Source organism: Lygodium microphyllum, chromosome 1 (assembly GCF_053477565.2).
Source record: "Lygodium microphyllum isolate KBCC chromosome 1, Lygodium_microphyllum_v1.1.10, whole genome shotgun sequence".
Classification (NCBI taxonomy): Eukaryota; Viridiplantae; Streptophyta; class Polypodiopsida; order Schizaeales; family Lygodiaceae; genus Lygodium; species Lygodium microphyllum.
The window spans coordinates 197,858,655-197,874,450 of NC_141135.1; the positions used below are offsets into that span (position 1 = coordinate 197,858,655).

A 15,796-nucleotide genomic window follows, 5' to 3' on the forward strand; every position below is an offset into this window, starting at 1 on the left:
TAGACCCAGCTTCTTCTTTTAGTGGAGACTTAGGTTGCTCCTAGAGATGTTGAAATGGGATTAGATCCGTTTCGGGTTTGGTTTCAAGATTAGTTACCTCTTGGCTTGAAGACTCATCTTCTGATGACACATCCAGGAACATCACATAACAGGGACCCTCTGATGCCTGTTGGAATTACTGGTGCTTGTTGGCATGGTGCATCATCATCATCTTTCTTTGGCAAGGATGGGTGAGGACGGCATTAGCCACTGCTGAAAGACAACTTATTCTTCTTAATCCATTTCTTAAAAAGATTTTGCATATGAGAAGATCCATTTACCAGACCAAATCGTACCATCGTCATTCTATCCCACAGCATGAGCTCGTCTGCTTCTGATGCTTCTGGAACTTCTTCTTCATATATATCCTCTTCAGGTGGGATAGATTCTTCTACCTCACTTTCATAACCTTCTTCGTCCATATCATATTCATCCTCTTCTGTCACTGGCTCTGTCTCTATCTCTGTCTCTGGCTCTGGCTCTGCTTCTGTAGGAGCTCTGTAAGAGAAGAACAGGTGATTTGTTTCCTCTTCTGCCTCTATCTCTGGCTCTGCTATGGCCACGTAACAGGGAGAGCAGTACATCCATGCTTCTATCTCACTGTCAGACGTGATTTCAGAAATCATTCCTGGTTCAGGCAGGAAGTATTCACCCATCGATAATGGCTTTGCATCTTTTGGGAGTCGGCTTACAGTATCCACTGTTAAGGAATGTGGCACTATTTTCTTGGGAAGGATCTTTTTGACAGCATCTTCGTCTGCTGATGTTCCATCTGTAGCCTCATTAGGGGAGTCAGAAGATAATTCCAAGGAGGTGGATCCATGCCCTTTTTGAGCACCATATAGCTTCAGCACCACTTTATTGGGTCTTCTACCCAAGTTCAAGGTTCCTTTGAAGCAATCCGTTCTTGCTCTGGCTTCAAAGAGCCATGGCCTGCCTAGTAACAGAGGGTAGGATGTACCATAAGAGTTTGGCTTCACCACCAGATAGGTTAGCCAATAATCTTTGCCTGCCACTGTAGTCTTCACATATGGGAGAATGCCCAAAGGCTTGATTCTTCTCTGATCCGCTAGTCTGATGTTGCACACCTTGTAGACCTAGATCCTTCATTGTCACATCCGTCATAATGTTTACTGATGAACCACCATCAGTCAGTGCATTTGCAATGAAGCAGCCTTCAATCCACACGCCAGTCTCTGGGGTACCCGGATCTAGGAAGGCGTTAGCTACATCCACTTCTTTAACAGGCTCTGGAGCTTTGTTGGACTTTGTTGCTGTTGAGGGAGCAATCCTTAATCCACGTCTTCTTGTCAGTATACTTTTGAAACGTTTTCGGCACTGGGAGACAACATCAATAGTTGTTGGAATGTGAGGTTTGGTTTAAAGGTATCTAGATCTCTGACCAGATCGTATTCCTTAATAGGATCCACTGGCTTCTCTAATCGGTTAGGGAATGGGGCGACACCCATTTTCATTTTCCTTGTTTCTTCCAACAGAGGAATCATGGGAACTTCTTCTGCCCCTTGTGGCACTTCCTCCTCTTCTATCTCCTGGACCTCTGGTCCCGTCTCTGGAACTGTCTCTGTAACTCTCTGTGGCACTGTAGTGCTCTGTACGGCACTGTCAGGCTCTGTTATGTTCTGTTCTTCTGGTGGAAGATTGAACTTCACTGTTCTGGCAGGAGGATTTTTTTCTTTCTGGATAGGTGGTTCCTTCTTCTTTTCACGTGTGATGGCAGTAACTTCCAATTCCACTAAATTGGAGTAGGCTCTTGGGCCTTGGCCGAACTATCAGTAGCACTGTTTTTCACTGGGGCTGGGCTTGGACAGCCTTTTGCAGTGTGGCCTTCTCCTTTGCATCGACTGCATAAGGGCTTATAATCCACTGACCTTCTGGGATTTTGACAATTTGGTGAAATGTGTCCTTTTTCTCCGCATCTGTAACACTCCACTTCTGATCTCTGACCACCGCCAGACTGTCTTCCTCTGTAACTTTGTGAGGAAAATCTTCTAGGTCTGAAATTAGGACCAAACTCTCTAGGCTTGGGTCCAATATCCTGTGTTGTCATTTTGGATTCTAACAAGTTGAATCTTGCATCCTCTTCCTTCCTTCTCCTATCATGCATCTCCTTCAGAGAGAAAATGTCCTCTGTATGGTTCTTCCGCAAACAGTAGGAACAGAAAGCTCCAGGAATGGTTGGTTTTCGTGTGCATTAAGTGGCTAAATGGCCTGCTTGATGACACTTACCACACCAAGTATTTGACCGCATCACATCTCTTCCTGCTCCTGCCACATTGGATATACTAGCAGTATTCACTTTCAGCGTCTGTAGCTGCTCTATAATCACATCCATCAACTCCTTTTTGATATTTGCAACTGAGTTGGATAAATAATCCCTCAAGCTTTCTTCTCTTGAGGTACTGGCAGTAGGGTTTTGAGGAGTCTCTGTAATCACTGCATAAACAGGTTGGGCTGGTGCAAAGGAGTCTATGTTCTGATGGTACCATCACCATTCTATCCAATAGCATGAGCTCCTCTGCTTCTGATGCTTCTGGAACTTCTTCTTCATATATATCCTCTTCAGGTGGGATAGATTCTTCTACCTCACTTTCATAACCTTCTTCGTCCATATTATATTCATCCTCTTCTGTCGCTGGCTCTGTCTCTGTCTCTGTCTCTGTCTCTGTCTCTGGCTCTGGATCTGCTTCTATAGGAGCTCTGTAAGAGAAGAACAGGTGCTTTGTTTCCTCTTCTGCCTCTGTCTCTGGCTCTGCTATGGCCACGTAACAGGGAGAGCAATACATCCATGTTTCTATCTCACTGTCAGACGTGATTTCAGAAATCATTCCTGGTTCAGGCAGGAAGTATTCACCCATCGATAATGGCTTTGCATCTTTTAGGAGTTGGCTTACAGTATCCACTGTTAAGGAATGTGCCACTATTTTCTTGGGAAGGATCTGTTTGACAGCATCTTTGTCTGCTGATGTTCCATCTGTAGCCTCATTAGGGGAGTCAGAAGATAATTCCAAGGAGGTGGATCCATGCCCTTTTTGAGCACCATATGGCTTCAGCACCACTTTATTGGGTCCTCTATCCAAGGTCAATGTCCCTTTGAACCAATCCGTCCTTGCTCTGGCTTCAAAACGCCATGGTCTGCCTAGCAACAGAGGGTAGGATGTACCATAAGAGTTTGGCTTCACCACCAGATAGGTTAGCCAATAATCTTTGCTAGCCACTGTAGTCTTCACATATGGGAGAATGCCCAAAGGGTTGATTCTGCTCTGATCCGGCAGTCTGATGAGCCATTGGGTTGGTTGCACACCTTGTAGACCTAGATCCTTCATTGTCACATCCGTCATAATGTTTACTGATGAACCACCATCAAAATCAGTGCATTTGCAATGAAGCAGCCTTCAATCCACACGCCAGTCTCTGGGGTACCCGGATCTAGGAAGGCGTTAGCTACATCCACTTCTTTGATAGGCTCTGGAGCTTTGTTGGACTTTGTTGCTGTTGAGGGAGCAATCCTTAATCCACGTCTTCTTGTCAGTATACTTTTGAAACGTTTTCGACAACTGGGAGACAACATCAATAATTGTCGGAATGTGAGGTTTGGTTTAAAGGTATCTAGATCTCTGACCAGATCGCATTCCTTAATAGGATCCACTGGCTTCTCTAATCGGTTAGGGAATGGGGAAACACCCATTTTAATTTTCCTTGTTTCTTCCAACAGAGGAATCATGGGAACTTCTTCTGCCCCTTGTGGCACTTCCTCCTCTTCTATCTCCTGGACCTCTGGTCCCGTCTCTGGAACTGTCTCTGTAACTCTCTGTGGCACTGTAGTGCTCTGTACGGCAGTGTCAGGCTCTGTTCTGTTATGTCCTTCTGGTGGAAGATTGAACTTCACTATTCTGGCAGGAGGATTGTTTTCTTTCTGGATAGGTGGTTCCTTCTTCTTTGCACATGTGATGGCAGCAACTTCCAATTCCACTAAATTGGAGGTAGGCTCTTGTGCCTTGGCCGGACTATCAGTAGCACTGTTTTTCACTGGGGCTGGGCTTGGATAGTCTTTTGCAGTGTGGCCTTCTCCTTTGCATCGAATGCATAAGGGCTTATAATCCACTGACCTTCTGGGATTTGAACAATTTGGTGAAATGTGTCCTTTTTCTCCGCATTTGTAACACTTCACTTCTGATCTCTGACCACCACCAGACTGTCTTCCTCTGTAACTTTGTGAGGGAAATCTTCTAGGTCTGAAATTAGGACCAAACTCTCTAGGCTTGGGTCCAATATCCTGTGTTGTCATTTTGGATTCTAACAAGTTGAATCTTGCATCCTCTTCCTTCCTTCTCCTATCATGCATCTCCTTCAGAGAGCAAATGTCCTCTGTATGGTTCTTTCGCAAACAGTAGGAACAGATCGTCTTCTTGTCAATATACTTTTGAAACGTTTTCGGCAACTGGGAAACAACATCAATAATTGTCGGAATGTGAGGTTTGGTTTAAAGGTATCTAGATCTCTGACCAGATCGTATTCCTTAATAGGATCCACTGGCTTCTCTAATCGGTTAGGGAATGGGGCAACACCCATTTTCATTTTTCTTGTTTCTTCCAACAGAGGAATCATGGGAACTTCTTCTGCCCCTTGTGGCACTTCCTCCTCTTCTATCTCTTGGACCTCTGGTCCCGTCTCTGAAACTGTCTCTGTAACTCTCTGTGGCACTGTAGTGCTCTGTACGGCACTGTCAGGTTCTGTTCTGTTCTGTTCTTCTAGTGGAAGATTGAACTTCACTGTTCTGGCAGGAGGATTCTTTTCTTTCTGGATAGGTGGTTCCTTCTTCTTTGCACGTGTGATGGCAGCAACTTCCGATTCCACTAAATTGGAGGTAGGCTCTTGGGCCTTGGCCGGACTATCAGTAGCACTGTTTTTCACTAGGGCTGGGCTTGGACAGTCTTTTGCAGTGTGGCCTTCTCCTTTGCATCAATTGCATAAGGGCTTATAATCCACTGACCTTCTGGGATTTGGACAATTTAGTGAAATGTGTCCTTTTTCTCCGCATCTGTAACACTCCACTTCTGATCTCTGTCTTCCTCTGTAACTTTGTGAGGGAAATCTTCTAGGTCCGAAATTAGGACCAAACTCTCTAGGCTTGGGTCCAATATCCTGTGTTGTCATTTTGGATTCTAACAAGTTGAATCTTGTGTCCTCTTCCTTACTTCTCCTATCATGCATCTCCTTCAGAGAGCAAATGTCCTCTGTATGGTTCTTCCGCAAACAGTAGGAACATAAAGCTCCAGGGATGGTTGGTTTTCGTGTGCATTCAGTGGCTAAATGGCCTGCTTGATGACACTTACCACACCAAGTATTTGACCACATCACATCTCTTCCTGCTCCTCCTGCCACATTGGATATACTGGCAGTATTCACTTTCAGCGTCTGTAGCTGCTCTGTAATCACATCCATCAACTCCTTTTTGATATTTGCAACTGAGTTGGATAAATAATCCTTCAAGCTTTCTTCTCCTGAGGTAATGGCAGTAGGGTTTTGAGGAGTCTCTGTAATCACTACATAAACATGTTGGGTTGCTGATTGGGCATTGGGGAAATTGGTTGGGACCATTGTTATTGTGGTTGAACCATCATTGGAGGCATTGATTGTGGCCACTGTGGATTTGGTGCACTGTACTGTGATACTGGGGGCATCTGTTGGTAGGGATAGGGTACTGTCCCTGGGACTGCATTTGGTGGGTACATCATTCCTGGCATCAGAGGAGGTAGGACTTCTCTTCCTGGATTCATCGCCAATCTAGCTTCCACTTCATCGTACAGTCTTGCACCTTCTGTTGCAGCTTGCAATGTAGCTGGTCTTTGCAGCTCCACAAACTTACAGACTTCTGGTTGTAATCCTCTGAGAAACACCCCCTTCTGAATGCCATCATCTAGATTATGGTTAGTCCATCTCTTCAGGATGGATTCCATTCGTGAGACATAAGCTTCTACTCTTTCTCTAGAGGACTGACTTAGGTTCATAAATTCCTCTCGCATCCGCTCTTCAAAACCTTCACGCCTGAATTTAGTGAGGAAGGCCAACTTCAGGTCGTCCCATGTGCCAAAAGTTCCTGCTGCTTGTCTCTCATACCACTGAAACGTTGCGCCCTTGAAAGTGGTGGGAAATATTGCTAACCAATCCTCAGGGGTTCTGGCATTGTTAGCCACACATGCTACCATAAACTCTGCTACATGAAGATCGGGGTCTTCATTGTACTCTCCCTTAAAAACTGGCAATGGAACTACATTCACTGGCCTATCATCAATATTTCCAGGACGGATCTGGCTTGGAAGTGGACCTCCAGCAGGAGGAGGAAGGGCTTGATGTGCCATTGGGACTTTTTTAAAGAGTTCCGCAAGGGCGTCAAAGGCGGCTTCTGCTGCGAGCTCGTTCTCAGCTTTGATTTTTGCTTTCTCTCTTCTCACGTATCTCTGGACTCGTTCTAATGCTTGCCTCTTTATTGTGTCATTCATCAGGGGGTTGGCTCCACTATGTTGTTAGTGCTCCACAGAGGGTTAACAGAAGGCTTCAGTCTCTGGAGGACTCTCTTGCCAGCATTTCTTCTACTTCTTCCTTTTCAACGTCTCTGAATTCTGCTTTCATGCCACTGCACAGAGGAAGGTATTCGGTTCTGAAGGTGTCAAAATGCATACGTCTAAGCATTGTGGTGGTGCCATCATCATAGTAATGCCAGCTTCTGATGGTTTCAACAGTGTATGTTGTGAAAAACACTCTATCTACCAACTTCCAGTGGGTTGCTAATTGAACAAATAGAAGATTATCAGTGCACCAAGCATCCCACGTATCTTGCTGTTGAGCATCCACGAACAAATTCCAACTCTTTTCCTTCTTGTCTTTGTGAACCTCTACAGACCAAGACTCCTAAAGTTTCTTCACAATCTCCCACTTGATGATGTCTGGAAACTTCTCAATGAATGCCAAATCTTCCATGTATGGTCATTCTCTCTGTTTCTGCTCTTCAGTTTATTCCCAAACAGTTTGCCACCAAGATGCAAGTTTCTGTTGCTTCATCAGGAAGAAAGAGAAAACTGTCCACCACATAGAGCATGCATCATGATGGTGATGTGTTTCCGCCATTGTGGGATGAACTTCTTGTGGAAAGTGGCTCTGATTATGAGAAATTCCAACTCTTCAGTGGAAGAAGGAACTTTACAAACATCCATTGAATTCTTCTCTTCTTGGCAATGCCATTTCCTTCATTTTCAGCCTTTTCTGGTGCTTGTTGATGGCAAGTTTCCCCGGCTGCGCACCAAAAACATGGAGCCCCAAGAGGAACACCAAGGAAAAGGGAATTCTCTTGCAAGAAAATCTATCTTGTAATATCAACAAGCTTGTTTATTATGTTTTATATGATCACAATGAAGAAAAGAACACCAGGCACAACAAATCTTCATGCAACATCATGTAGATCTCCCACGGATTTGATAGAATCAACCATATTCTTCAATATCTTCATAGAATCCATCAATATAACAAAGAAAGCAAAGGAATACACCATCTTTGAATGGAAATACATCACATAGTATTCATCTTCAATATCTTCATAGTCTTCTCTCTCAATCTCTCATATACAATCACTCTATTTTAATAGAATTGGCTACCTCTGAGACTCTCTCTCTCTCTCTCTCTCTCCACCAATAATACATCATACCCTCACTACAATCTCTCAAAATCACTCTCAATAATCCTTCTTAGGTCGTGGATACCCCTCCCAAGAGGTATGTCTGATATGAAGAGTCACCAGAGCCACTACAGTGTCCTTTCATAGCTCACTACTGTCACTTCACTTCAGTCTTCACTTGAGTCTTCAGCAGCTACTTCTTTCACTTCTTTCAGCTCTTTTGCACTTGTATTCACTTCTTTCCAAGGCTAGAAAACTTTCCCAAGCTACACTCTCATCCATCAGAACACATACAGAAGCATACAGAACAATCACAGTATAGTACCAGAACAGAACAGAGACAGAAGCTCTACAGAAGACCTACAGAAGGTCATCAAAACCACATAACTCATACTCAAACCATTCCAAACTCTCAAAAACTATTCAATAAGCTTTCACAAGATCTCAATCTTCATCAATCATCAATCCATCCCTCCTTACAGAAGACAATCAGAACAAAACAGAACAAAACAGAAGCTATACAAAACCAATCAGAACATCACAGAACCTCATATCTCTGCTAATAAACATCATGAACTTCCAAAACACAATCAATATCATCCAAAACACTCTCAAACTACTTCCAAACCAATCAATCATCTCATAAAATCAACCATTCAGCTCTTAAAAACAACAAAAATCAGCCAAAAAACAAGTCATTTCAACACTCAACAATAGGTGTCAAGGAGGCACTCCATTCGGGACGACCATAGAGGGTAGTTTGTCCCATCCAACTTCCTAGATGAGGATAGAGAGGGTAGAACTTGCACCTCCATAGGAGATGCCATCAATGCCAATTGAGGAATGGAAGCCTCGAAAAGTATAGAGGGAAAGAGTGATAGGATGGTGGTCGGGTCTGAAACATCCCGAACCACACAATCCTCCAAAGCATACATGCCGGCCATAGATGTCCTTCAATAAGTACCTACAAGAAAACAAGAAGATACTACTAGTGGGATGGAAAGCAACCAAGAAGAGGTGTCCTCAAAGTAATTGGCGTCCTGGAGCCACTATACAGAAGAAAACTGATGTAGGCAAAGTAGATGGGGAGTATATGATGTCGAAAAGGGACACAATGTCGAGCAAAAAGGGCTACCTATTGTAGTAAATGCAGATATCTAGCCAACGAGAGACAAAAAAGTACACTCCTCTCACACCACTAGCACAAATAAATGGTTCTTAGGTCAAAAATACCCAACCTGGAGTGAAATCCAATAGTAAATAGACATGTCCACCCCATAATGCTTCTACTTGCAAAATATAGCCTAAATTGGCTAATAAACAGGCTGCCCTGGCCTGAAAAGGTGCCACATTGGTTTGAAAATGTGATGCCTTGGTCTCAATAAGGTTTCCATGTTTGAAAAGGTGCCATGCTAGTCTAAAAACATGTCACCTTAGTCTGAATAAGGTTTCCCTGGTTTGCTAAGTGGGTCCTACAATAAACACATGTTTGACAAATTATAGTTGTCCTAGCAAAGAAGGGCCATCTTGGGCAGATGGGAACATGAAAACCAAAAACACAACAAGCAAGGCACAAAATGCAAGTTGATAGGGGCAGTCCCTGCCAAAATACATGCCTATAATGGGTATAGTAAGCAGGCTTCCCAGCCTGGTAAGATGTGCCTAATGCGTAACACAAAGTGAAGACAAATGAAGGGGTATGCTATCATTAGATACCATCCTCTACAAAACATAAAAATATTTTCAAACCACTTCACAACCTATATGAAGTTTATCATCTAGTATTGAGAGAGAGGAAAGATATGTTCATGAGTTTTAAGACAATTCAAGCATTAAAAATTAAAGCAAACATACTCACTATATAAACTTAGCAGATCGTCCATAAGCAACAAAGTACTAGCCAATCCCAACCCAGTTACAAGTTGTCGTCATTTGCACTTGCATGTTGAATGTCTTCTCTTTTCCTTCAGGTGCTTGCTTTCATAATTGGAGCCACTGATCTCTTCCTTTACCTCTTTGACGTACATCAATAGAACATCCACTCTTGATGCTCACAACCTTCATGAAATTGGAGACTTGTTGGATGCTCCTCATTCAAAAAATCTCATCCACCTTCTTTCCAAGCTTGCAATAAAGTGAGGGATTACCAAAAACATTTGTGTTATAAGATGCACTAATATCCTTCTATTAAAAATGTGGTAGGAATCTACTTGTAACTCATAGAATAACAGTATGTGATAAGAGTCAAAGATGACAAATTGTACGAATATGGATTTAGTAAACTATTGTATGAGAAATGGAGAGTCTGAAACAAGATGATATAATTGATAAACTACTTTGATTCAAACAAACCATAAGCTTATATATATCAATTTGTGAATTTCACACAATGATTCACAAACATAGGTATCAATATCTAATAGTCTCATAGGTATCACTGGCTTTGCTTCTCTTACATGGCATAGGTAGCAAAAACAATCATTCCTTGAAATCTTTCCAAATGGTACTAGACGTTGTAATCGTGGGATGACATTGCCATACAAAGTTTATAGATTGCAATCAACATTGCAGCTCGGAGCCTCCTAGAGTAGTAAGGTACTGAGTCGAAGGCTACAAGCTTGATGGCTGGGGCATACTGCATTGTGCATCGATGCCCATACTTGTGGGACTCCCACTCACTGTTATCAAGAGGAAAAACTTGTCTGATAAACCACCTATCGATGTAAGTATGGTTGTAGACACCCCATGCAATAGTGCGCTTTTTGCTCGTGGCAATGGCTTGATACAAAGGTCCATGATTATGGTTTCTAGAGATGTCATAGTTGTCGACAACAGTATCCCATGGCTGCGATGTTCCATTTCTTGACTTTGAAGCATTTGAGGCATTTGCTAAGCTGATTCTCTCTCTCTCTCTCTCTCTCTCTCTCTCTCTCTCTCTCTCTCTCTCTCTCTCTCTCTCTCTCTCTCTCTCTCTCTTTCTAAATCATAATCAATATATATCATTAGGGCTGAATTAAAAAAAAAAAGTTCTCCCTCTTGGTTTTTAAGACATCAATAATCAATCATTTAAGACTAATGTAAAATGTGCATGAAAATGGCACCTCATTGAAATACTCTATTCAACACATTAGGACTTGTCCACACTATGTCTTAGGGGTTGAACTGTCCTGACTTTTTGAACCAAGTCCATGTTTTGGGTATTTCTTGTGAATTGACCTACTAATGGAAATCAAAGGGAAAAAAAATTCAACCTTCAATTAAAGCAAAAAGGGAAAGCTTCCTCTGTTCACCATGTTGAGACTTAAAAAATTTTAATGCAATATTCCAATCAGATATGACTCCTACATTGAAGACACACATAAATGAGATCTATGGCCAGGATGTTGAGTGAAAAGCATCCAAGAAAGCATTGAACGAAGCGTATTTCCTAGAAGACCTAAGGTTGGATACCCGAAGGACATTCAAAGATTTGGTTTACAAGCCCAAAAAGGGCCAATTGCATTAGAATGGTTACGGAACTTTAAGGATAAATTCAGCCATTTGGATGCTGCAGAGTAGGAAACTTTGCATTTCGAATTAAGGGAACTTCTTGAAGACATAACTAAGCCAATGGGTCTTAAAACAGATTGGTAGCCACATTGATTAAGAGATAGAAGTGGAAAATCAAATTGCAGAATGGGTATCTTATTTCTATAACTTCTCTAGTTTCTACATCTGTGGCTACTTCTTCACAGCCTAACTAGCCTTTAGTATCTTCTCCTGTATGAGGGAAAGAGGATGACATGAATAACTCCCTCTTTTGCTTCTTGCATCCCCCCTCCACACCCTTGCTATTTCTTTTGTATGTAAAACCAATGTTGCGATGATTAGGCTACAGTCTCGAGAGCTACATAGCAGCCATTAAGACTCTGTTCTGCAAGATAAGAGTTGTGCCATGCCTAGGTTTATGAATTAACTAGATGTGGTAAGGGCTTGTGTACCACTGAGGCCACGCACAAATTCCTAGAGAGAGTAAAAAAGGTAAGTGCACTCGAGGCTGCAACTCTCTCTCTCTCTCCTTCTTTTAGGTGTGACTCGAATTTGTGCTTTTTCTTGCAATCCTAAGGGACATCAATCAAGCACCCCTCTTTAGGATTTTGAGGATTTGATGATATCGATCTATCTTTCATAATAGGGAAAATGCTTTCGTAGAGTCAGCATAGGTTTTCTACAACAAATGCTCTCTCTCTCTCTCTCTCTCTCTCTCTCTCTCTCTCTCTCTCTCTCTCTCTCTCTCTCTCTCTCTCTCTCTCTCTCTCTCTCTCTCTCTCTCTCTCTCTCTCTCTCTCTCTCTGTAGAAGAAGAAAATGGCAAGTTCATGTGGCAGTCAAGTTCAGGGAGTAAACCCTATTACATTCATATTTAGACATACTTGCATGACCACCCTAAGCCGAAAATTCGAGGGATTGAAGTCAAAGAGCCCCAACCATGGCTAGTGCTTGTTTTTACTTATTCAACTCCAACTAGTAAAATGTGCGTACCCTAAGAGACACTCACCCTCACATGATAAGGGAGGTAAGTTTAGTCCCAATATTAGTAGAAAAGTTGGCATCTATCCCACATCTATCTATTTTATTATATTATAATGTAGGAATCTCTAGAACATGAGATTATGCCTATGTGTTTGGCATATAGTGCTCTCAAACCTAAAAAACAAGTCTCTTCCAAATTTACATTTCCTTCTCTATATAACTATGGACAAAATATCACTTAGAAGTTGTGAGTGACCCCCTACATTCCAATTTCCAAATATAGAAGGTTGCATGCATACGTGTGTGCATGCATGTGTGTGTGCGCACACACACACACACACACACACACACTCCCTCTCCCTCCCTCCCTCTCTCTCTCTCTCTCTCTCTCTCTCTCTCTCTCTCTCTCTCTCTCTCTCTCTCTCTCTCTCTCTCTCTCTCTCTCTCTCTCTCTCATATGGGAGAGACCCCACTCTCACATGGGGTGTATTGTAGTGCCCAAAGCTATATTTAATAGCTTGGGGAAGGAAAAGGAAACACACACACACACATGCGCGCGCACATGCACACTCACTCACTCACTCTTTCTTTGTCTCTCATATACAGGTGAGACCCCACTCTCACATGGGGTGTATTATTGAAGTGCCCAAAGCTATATTTAATAGCTTGGGGAAGGAAAAGGAAATGCTTTTAGTATGGTAGTTGAAAGTGTTGTGTAGAGAGCACAATTAAATAGCTTACTATTGATGCTACCATTGATTTTGATTGCTGCTTATGTGAATGCCAATTTCACACCATCAAGTAGTTCTCTGTGTATGTGTGTGTGTGTGTGAATGCAAGCCTTCTTGCATATCTTCTTACATGGTCCTAGTGTAGCCCAATAATCCCATGCTGATGACTATGGCAAATCTTGCTTTGTTATAGACTACACTCACTACCCATTAATTAGCTTCTTCATAACAATAGCTCCCCTATCAACAAGCTTGGAGTAGCTCACACTTTCCTTTTTAACAAATCCTTCTCAGAAATAGCCTATTCTTTGGCATATGTGTCCCTCCTACACTATATGGTTTTTTCCTCAAGATGACCCAACATAGCAATAGCGCACAATTTTAAAAATTAAAGGTTCATGTGCATTTAATTTGTGCAATCTAGCATTACTTTTCTAATACTCCCTCTCTTGGTGGAAGCATAGCTTGTAATCCTAATTATGTTACACAAGGATGTGATTCTCCATTGGATGCTTTAGTCAACTAGTGTCATAAATGTATAGGTATGTAAGTACACATGTCAAGATTGGTGAGTTATTTTCCAATTATGCATGAATTTTGGTGTGGTATTTCATCAACCCCCTCTCTTGGGCCTCTCCTATAAAACTAGCTAGTCATTTGGAGAAACACAATGCATGGAAACTACTTACTAGGAATTGCATAGAGAGAGAGAGAGAGAGAGAGAGAGAGAGAGAGAGAGAGAGAGAGAGAGAGAGAGAGAGCCAAGTTTAAGTATTGAGTCCCCTTGCCCCACACATGCCCACCCCACACACCTCTCCATAGCCCCATTAAGCCCCCCCAAAAGTGTGCTTCTAAAAGTTTTTGAATTAAAAACCCCCTAGTGTAAAATTTACATGAGACACATTTATAAACTCTTGTTTTTGGAAAATTGTAAGTCAACGTAATAAAAATGCCCTCTCTTACATGTTGTATAAGGTGACAACCCCCCCCGGTAGCTCACTTTCACAACACATCTGGTTGTCCCCATTTGCTTATAAAGAATAAGACAGCACCAGTAAAAAAAGACTTGAGAAGCCTAAGGCTCTCAAGAAGAAGGGGATCAAGAGATCGGGAAATGATTGGGACCCCCACAAAGTAGATTTTTAGAGGTTGAAGAAATTGCAAGAATGGTTGAATGAGGCCTTCAATGCCATGAAGGATTGCTTTTGCATGGCAAAAGTGTGTAACCAAAAACACCCCTTGAAATAATTGGACACCTCAAGAGGCAAAAATATTTGTCTAGCTCGGGGAATAAAAGACTTTGATAGGAGAAGGGATGATTTGTATCCTAAAGTTACAAGAAGGGGAATTAAAGGCTTACTCCCCTTGGGAGCATCGGAAAGCTTTGAGATGCAAGATCAGGAAAATCTGGCAATCAAGGCCATCCACCACTAACAAGCGTAACATTCTACTCTGAAAGATATGCACAAAAAGAAATTGACTCCAAAGGATAGGGCAACAAGGTTTATGAAGGTGGAGAAATGTTGTTTGATGTGCTTCAAAGCAAAGGAGTTGATTCCTCGTATATTGTGGTGTTGCCTTGCAGCCTAGGTGGTATGGAAAAAGGTGGAGTGTGCCTTGCTTGGGGACAAATGAGAGCTTGATGAGGAAATATTGATGTTTGGGGATCTAACAAGGGCTCTAGAATTGATGGCATTGTAGTCAAACAGAAACAAGGTAGTGGTGGTGTTAAAAGTAGGAGGTCATCTAGTCAAGGTATATTTAGTAGGATAGTCATAGAAGAAGTGCGGAGGTGTCTTAGGAGACTCAAAAAGAAAGAACATGCTTAAAGCTCTGAAAGTGTGCTGAAATGTGAGGAGTCCTGGGGTTTAGCTTAAACCTTTGTTGTATCCCCTATGGAATCTCTTAAGATGCTACCACGATGTGCCATACTTTTTTTCAAACTAAAAACAAACGTCGATAGAGTCAAACTGCATTCGTAGTAAGCATTAAAAATCACGACGGTTGTCTTTCAAAGCTATAAACGGACGGCAAGTACGAAAGCTATAAACGGACGGCAAGTACGAAAAAAGGGCAGGGACCCTCCTTGCGCACAACACGAATACATGAAATCTTCCTGGAGGTGGCGGGCATCGATCCCGCTGCCTATCGCATGCGAAGCGATCGCTCTACCATTTGAGCTACACCCCCTGAATGATAAATTACCGATCCAACTAAATTTATATATTTTAATTATGACGCAAACATACTCCGCATCTTTTCCAATCTAAGTGCAAGCAATTGCAATCCAGCAAGAGAAGTCTTAGGGAAACGAAGCAATGTTGATGTTGGAATATATAATAGTGCATCATTGCCAATGTTGGGGTTGTTCTCATAATAGGTATTATTACTTATATCATTGATAGGCAAAGATATTATACACACACACACACACACACAAAATACATGTAATCGTAGTAAGATTGGATGTAGTAGTGGTACTAGAGTCACTTTGGGAAATCTCAAGAATATCCAAAGACAATGTGTAGCCATCATAATCATATACTTCTTAAATGAAATCAAATATCAAATCAATGGGGTTTTACAAGCGGTATTGCCGTTTTCATGTTCTAAATCAAAGAGAAGTTGTCAATGCCTCATGATCCAAGTGGTATCCGTCAAGCCATAATTCACCTTCTTCCAACCCAAGTAGCCACAAGTTGAAGCTAAGAGAAGAAGACATAGGAGAAGAGTTTCTCCCCAATCGATCCTTGATTCTCTTCCTCACCACTCCCCCTACTAAACCTCTTGTGCTCTCAAGCTATGGAAGCAAGAATGAAGAAGAT

General features: G+C 42.1%; 1 non-coding gene across 1 annotated transcript; it reads right to left on the minus strand.

Moving 5' to 3' along the window:
- Positions 1-15,088: 15,088 nt before the first annotated feature.
- On the minus strand, positions 15,089-15,161 carry TRNAA-CGC (transfer RNA alanine (anticodon CGC)). The gene has a single exon. It is a non-coding gene; the product is annotated as a tRNA-Ala (tRNA).
- Between the last annotated feature and the right edge of the window lie 635 nt (positions 15,162-15,796).